The sequence below is a fragment of the Raphanus sativus genome, chromosome 6 (genome assembly GCF_000801105.2).
Source record: "Raphanus sativus cultivar WK10039 chromosome 6, ASM80110v3, whole genome shotgun sequence".
NCBI classification, from domain to species: domain Eukaryota; kingdom Viridiplantae; phylum Streptophyta; class Magnoliopsida; order Brassicales; family Brassicaceae; genus Raphanus; species Raphanus sativus.
This window is the reverse complement of record NC_079516.1, coordinates 28180237-28187293: the sequence shown is the minus strand read 5'-3', so window position 1 is coordinate 28187293 and position 7057 is coordinate 28180237. Positions and strand designations below refer to the sequence as shown.

The 7057-nt window shown below is 43.1% G+C and overlaps 1 non-coding gene across 1 annotated transcript; it reads right to left on the bottom strand.

The window, feature by feature from the left end:
* Window positions 1–3649: 3649 nt before the first annotated feature.
* On the bottom strand, window positions 3650–3756 carry LOC130497198 (small nucleolar RNA R71). Its single transcript, XR_008936209.1, has one exon. It is a non-coding gene; the product is annotated as a small nucleolar RNA R71 (small nucleolar RNA).
* Between the last annotated feature and the right edge of the window lie 3301 nt (window positions 3757–7057).

The window sequence follows — 7057 nt, the reverse complement described above, 5'->3', positions numbered from 1 at the left end:
GGAGATTGATGGTTTCACTAAGAGAGTTATCGGAATCCCACCAGAGAAACCTTTTGAGGAGGTTTATTTCACAAAGAGATTGTGGATGTTCTTCAGAGAAACAAGGGAGACTGAAACTGACATTAGGAGAAGGTTTGACAACGTCAGAGAAGAGATGAGGAAAAGGATTACTTTGCTAAAGAAGAGTGATCCTGGGAAGTTTGCAATACCCTGTGTGGTACAAGGTATTGAATTTCCTCACGCACTATGTGACACTGGTTCATCAGTCAGCATTTTACCAAAGGTCATGGCAGACCATCTGGGCCTGCAAGTAGAGCCTTCACCACAGATCTTTACTTTCGTGGATTACTCTCAGAGAAACTCTGGAGGCTTCATCAAAGACCTAGAGGTACACATTGGTGATGCTATAGTCCCTGTGGATTTTCATGTCCTAGACATTAAGTTAAATTGGAACTCTTCCCTCGTACTTGGAAGAGCATTTATGGCTACAGTAGGAGCCATATGTGACATGAAGACCAACAGGATGTGCTTGACTATGATAGATCCAGATATCCACTACGACCCTGTCAAGATTGACAACCACCAGCCAAATTAGTGGTAAAGGAAGATGATATTGGTATCATCGCAGTTTGTCATTGTGAAGTTGAGTACGAGACAGAGTACTCGGGATCGATCGACAGTACTTTGACGTCATCGATCGACACATTCAAGTCAGAGGAGATCGACAACAACTATGGATCATCGATCGACAGAGACCCACCGGATGATGAACTCGATCTACCAGATCATTGCTACCCGAATTTCGCCATCCCACCCAACCGAAAGCAAGATGATTACTCAATAAGGAGTTGGGCAGATAGCGGATTTCATGAGAGTTTTGCAGTAGACACATCCACCTCTTTCCACAGTGGAGACCACACCACAATCGGGAAGAGAGGGCTTGGGAAATCTACTTGGAGAATGACAGATTTGCACCACAATCGATCGACAACAAACGCCCACCATCGATCGATTATCTACTTCATCCAGCAAAACGACATCGTCCATCGATCGACATTGCCAGTATAATATCGATCGATATTAACCCGGACGACTTAAAGGACAAAATCGGAATTTCATCGATTAGGGCAACACATGGGTATAAAAGGTTGACGACCCAAGCCACGAAAATTCAAAACTTTTCACCTTCTACTCAGCAGCTTCCAGCATTCAGAGATTCATCAATGGAAGACTGCAACAACATGTTCAATCGATCAAACAGTGCAGCTAGACATGCACCATCGATCGCCACCACCACACACCCATCGATCGACACCTTCAACAGAGCTCAACCGAGATCTCATGAACCTTATGATATCAGGAATGTTTCACTAACACCTGATGAATTTGAAATCTTCAGGGACACAGATGGCTATGCAAGAGCTATGGATGGAAGAGTTCTGCACATAACCAGAGAAGACATAGCAGACATCCTCCAAGTTGCCAATGGACCAGAAAACCTGTTCACACAGCAAAGTAGCCATCCAAACATCCTACAACATGTCCAGGACAACCACAACACCAACACAAGGGAGGATCCAGTTCCACAACACTTCGGTCCACCTCGACATTCACAATCGATCGACATCGTTGATATCTTGCATATTTGCATTGTTTTAGCTATTCATTCATATACATTTTCATCATATAGAATAGGATTTAGACATGTTTAGGTTGCATTTTGCATGCATAAGTCTCTATTAGGTACTGGAGTGCCAAGTGAAGTTATTGGAGACATTTGGAAAAAGGTGATCATTGGACGAGCAAAGCACTGGAGCGACCTTACCGGAGCGACCCTACGGAGTCGCTGTGCCCCACCTCTCAGAGCGACCTTCCCAGAGCGATAACTCCAAGTCGCTCGCGTTCTCATCACTCGGAGACACGAAGAAACAAGGTCAGAGCGACCCCTCGGAGCGACCACCCGAGGTCGCTCCCGAAGCCAGAGCGACGTGCTGGAGCGATTCTCTGGGGTCGCTCCGCGTCACCAGCTGCACGATTTTATTATTTTTGAAGGACCTTTTTGCAATTTATTGTGCACGTTTTTGCACTGAAAAACCTAATGTTTAAGTATGTTGTAGCCACCTTTTGGCAGATTATCTTTTATCTATTGAAGAACATAAAACTCTCTCAAGAAATTAATCTCTTTTTGGCTTGGTTTGTTATTGTTCTTGTGATCTCTCATCTATTTCTCTATATGATTCATCTGAAATCCATCATGGGTTTAAGAGGAATCATGGAGATTAGTGAGTAATCACCTTTTGGATTCATGGGTTAGGGTGATTAAGGGTGATTAGGCTAGTTCTAGGATGTTTTAGGTGTAGATCATACTTGTTCCTTGCTAGTAGAGTGATCTTAATGCATCATTTGAGTAGGCCACTCAAAGGGTGATCTCTAGGCATTTCCCACCCAAAAGGTGTTTGATGAAATGCCTGAGTCAACTCTCCTAGGCTCTTAGTGTACTTTGCCAAAGATATTTGTTGTTAAAGATGCTAAGATAGCTAATAGACTTGTTAGTAATGATTGCTTGCATGTTATTCAACCAAAGACATTTGATGTTTGAGACATGTTAGCAAATGAGCATTCATCTAGACATAGAGCTTGCTTAGAATTGTGTCTAGGCTTAAGGTTAATAGTTTGATTGATTCATTTGTCATCCTTAGTTCGAAACTTGATCACCCAAGGTCTGAAATCCCTATACCCATGAGTTCTCCTTTCCAATAGCTTAAAAGTATCATTTTTATTGCTTTGCTTTAGCTTTAATCATTAGTTTAAAACCCATCCAATTCTCTGATTGCACTTAGATTAGGCAAATACTTGCATTCTCTCTGTATTTGAATCCCTCAGATTTGGTTCGACAACTTACTACCACTTTACTATCATTTGACCTAGGAGCCTCAAAACTCCTAACATCAAATTGGCGCCGTTGCCAAATTCTGAGTTTGATTTGAACATTGAGATTTAGTCATTTGCTTGAGACTAAGTCATTTTTATTTTTGTAAGTTACTGATTCTCTTCTTCACTCTTTGTGATTTTCAGGTGTATGAACTTGAGGAGCAAGGGTACATCAAACCTTGTTCCAAGAGCCGCAGACATCAGAGCTTTAGAGAGAGAGTGTGCTAGAAAAAGAAGAGAAGAAGAGCATCAAGCTTTACTGCAGACACATGAAGCTGAGATGGCTGATCCACAAAATCCTCTGAACCCCAATGGAGTAAACAATGCTCCACAAGGGCCCCAACAGCGACCAGCTCGCCCCATTGGCACTTATGACTGCCCCAACATCCATGGTCCTAGACTTGGAATCCGAGCACCAGCTGTGGCTGCTAACAACTTTGAGATCAAGTCAGGACTGCTAAACTGCATAGAGAACAACAAGTATCATGGTCTGGCTGTGGAGGACCCATTTGATCACTTGGATAAGTTTGACAGCTACTGTGGTATGTCAAAGACTAATGGTGTGTCAGAGGATGTCTTAAAGCTCAAGCTATTCCCTTTCTCTTTGGGGGATAAGGCACGTCAATGGGAGAAGTCTCTACCAAGTGACTCCATCACCACTTGGGAAGACTGCAAAAGGGCATTCTTGGAGAAGTTCTTCTCTACCTCAAGAACTGCTAAGTTGAGGAATGAGATCTCCAGCTTCCAACAGAAGAACTTGGAAGGATTCAGTGAAGCTTGGGAGAGATTCAATGGTTACCAAGCTCAGTGCCCACACCATGGATTCTCTAAGGAGAGCTTGCTGAGTACATTCTACAGAGGTGCTCTTCCTAAGTACAGAGCCAGACTGGATACAGCTAGCAATGGGTTCTTTTTGGGGAGAACTGAGGCAGAGGCAGAGGCTCTGGTTGACAACATGGTTAAGAGTGATGCAGTCTACAGTGGAGACCACGACAGAAGCAGCAGAGGTGATGACAATCAAACAATGAATGAGATAAAGGCTCTTCAGGAGAAGATTGACAAACTCATTGCTGATAAGGCCACACAAGCGCAGGTGAACTTTGTTGGTAAACCACAACAGGAGATACCTCCTACTGTCAATGAGGTTGATGGTTTGGAAGGGCAAGAAGAATTGTGTTTCATCAACAGTAATGGTAGCTGGTACAAGAAGGAACCCAACTTTCAGTACAACAACTACCAACAGAAGCCCTATTCAAACAACCAGCAGAGTGGTTATCAGCCTCGAAACAACCAGCAGAGCAACTATCAGCCTCAGCAAAACTCCTCTCCTAACTCCTCTGCCCCTCAACAGAGCAACACTGATGCCTTACTGAAACAGATCTTGGAGTCTCAGACTAGAAGTGAGAAGCATGTGGGCTATGAGCTGAAGAACCTTCACTCCAAGATTGATGGGAGCTACAATGAGCTCAACAACAAATTCACCCACCTCGCTTCTTCTGTCAAGAATTTGGAGAATCAGTTTGCTTCCATGAGCTCCAACCAGAACCGCCAGCAAGGATCTCTACCTGGAAAGTCAGATCAAAACCCCAAGGAAGCAAAAGCTGTCACACTTAGGAGTGGTAAGCAGTTGACTCCTGTAACCCTCACCAAAGATGCTGAGAAACAAGGTGAGGAGGTGGCCATCAACCTAGATGATGAAGTGGTCATTGTTGATGAGAAGACAGATGATGAGATCCTGGAGAAAATTGAAAAAGATAAGGGTAAAGGAAAGGTTGGAGAAGAGAAGAAGACAACAAAAGATGGTGAATCTGCTGCTCCAGCAGGTGAGAGCTCTTCTCTCCCTCCTCCCTATGAACCCAAGCTTCCATTCCCTGGTAGATTCAAGAAGCAACTGCTACAGAAGTACACGGCTTTGTTTGAGAAGCAGATGAGTGAAGCTCAGGTTACAATGCCCATCATTGATGCTTTCATGCTGATTCCTCAATACAGCAAGTTCCTGAAAGATGCAGTAGCTGCTAAGAAGAAAGAGATGGAGGGCATGATGGTTCTGAGTCATGAGTGCAATGCTATCATTCAGAGGCTTGATGATCCAGAGAAGCTAGAGGATCCAGGATGCTTCACACTACCTTGTGCTCTTGGACCTATGGTATTTGAGAAATGTCTCTGCGATTTAGGAGCTAGTGTCAGCTTGATGCCTTTGTCTGTTGCAAAGAAGCTTGGATTCACTCAGTACAAGAAGTGTAGACTCTCTCTGGTGTTGGCTGATCGTTCGATGAAGTACCCTGTGGGCATCTTAGAGAATCTCCCTGTGAAGATTGGAAAGTATGAGATACCCACAGACTTTGTGGTGCTTGAGATGGGTGAGGAGGCTCAAGACCCATTGATTCTTGGAAAGCCATTCTTAGCTACTGCGGGAGCTATTGTGAATGTGAAGGAAGGCAAGATTGACCTCCATTTGGGCAAGGAGAACATCCTCCACTTTGACATCAAGGAGAAAATGAGGAACCCCACTGTGTTTGGACAAGCCTTCATCATTGAAGAAATGGGCCCTCATGCTGATGATCACCTTGGTGAGCTACCACCTGAGGAAGATGGGGGTGCCAACTCCACTTTCTGCACCTACTCCAGCCTGATCCAAAGGAGGCAAAGTCAAGCTAGAGACTTAAAACAAGCACACTTGGGAGGAAGTCCCATGAGTATCCTTGTATATATTGCATTAGTATTTACATTTTCATCTTACTGCATAAAACAATGGGAAAATGAAGTTGTTTGCAGATGTGGAGCAGAAACTCGGACATCAGAGCGAGGTCATGGAGCGAGGGAGAGAAGTCGCTCCAGCTGGGAGCGACTTGCCCACAGCGACCCCCAGAGGTCTCTCGTGTCCTCCGGAGCGAAACTGACCATGGAGCGAGGTATTCGCAGCGACGTCACGAGGTCGCTCCAACTGGGAGCGACCTGCCGCAGCGACCCTTCCACCTCGCTCCCGTCTCAGGTAACTGGAAACTTCTTTTCTCCCAGTTTTTCTTTGTATTTCACATTTCCATTGGGTACCTCACTCACACAGAGACTGTGTGATTTAAGTGTGGGGGAGGTACCACGTATTTGATCATGTTTGTTTTCATGATTTTGAGTCTCATGCATTGCATATTTCATTCTTATTTGCATAGAAAAATCCAAAAAATAAAAAAAATTGAAAAACACAAAAAGAATCATTTAGTTGCATCATTTGCATTTTTAGGATTGAGTCTAGAAGCATATAGGTTGCATTCATGCATTAGGGGGATTTCAACCTTGTAAAGATCTCATGCTAAGTACTGAATTTGTTGACCTTTGTAATCATGACAAGTAGCTTGAGCACCCTTTGGAAAGCTTGTAAACTTCGCGCCTTGAATGCTCCTCTTGAAACTCATTTGACTGTTGATACTCTCTCTTTGAAGTAAGCTCCTGTTTTAATGTCTCTTGCATATGGTCCTTTGTGTACTAAGTCATGGATATACACACTTGAGTTGTCCCATCTGTTTTACCAATCTTTTTGACAAACTCAAGTGGTACTCCACTCCCAAAACCCATACCTCCTTTTTAAGCCATCATTATTTGTTGAGTGAGGCCTCTTTGGAAAGCTTTACATGTGCATAATGTTGAGAGTATTGTGAACGACAATGCTTAGTCTCCATTCTTGCTAGATTAGTCACTCTATTGTCTAGCTATAGGAAGGGGGTGAGTGTTGTGATTGTGATTTGGGAATATGAAATGTTTGACTCTTTGTGCTTAAATGATTAGTCTTTATGGGATAAGTGGAGAAGTATCTAGCTCTTATTGTGAAAAGTTTTGGCCCCTAAAAAAAAAAAAAAAAAAAGAAAAGAAAAAAAAAAGAGAATAAAAAGGGGGCTAGCAAAATTGTTAGGAGCTGAGATTTGTTTTAAAACTGTGAAAAATCCCTTATTGATTTCAAAAAGAAAGAGTCTGATGTGAAAAATATTCTTTGGATCTTTTGGTGAGAGATGTGAGTTGGGTTTGACATTGAGGAATAATTGAATATCTTGTGTGTTTGGGAAAGGGTGGAACAATGGAGATTGAGCATTGTATGCATGAGTTGATCCCTTTCTTAGATATATTATGTGTAATG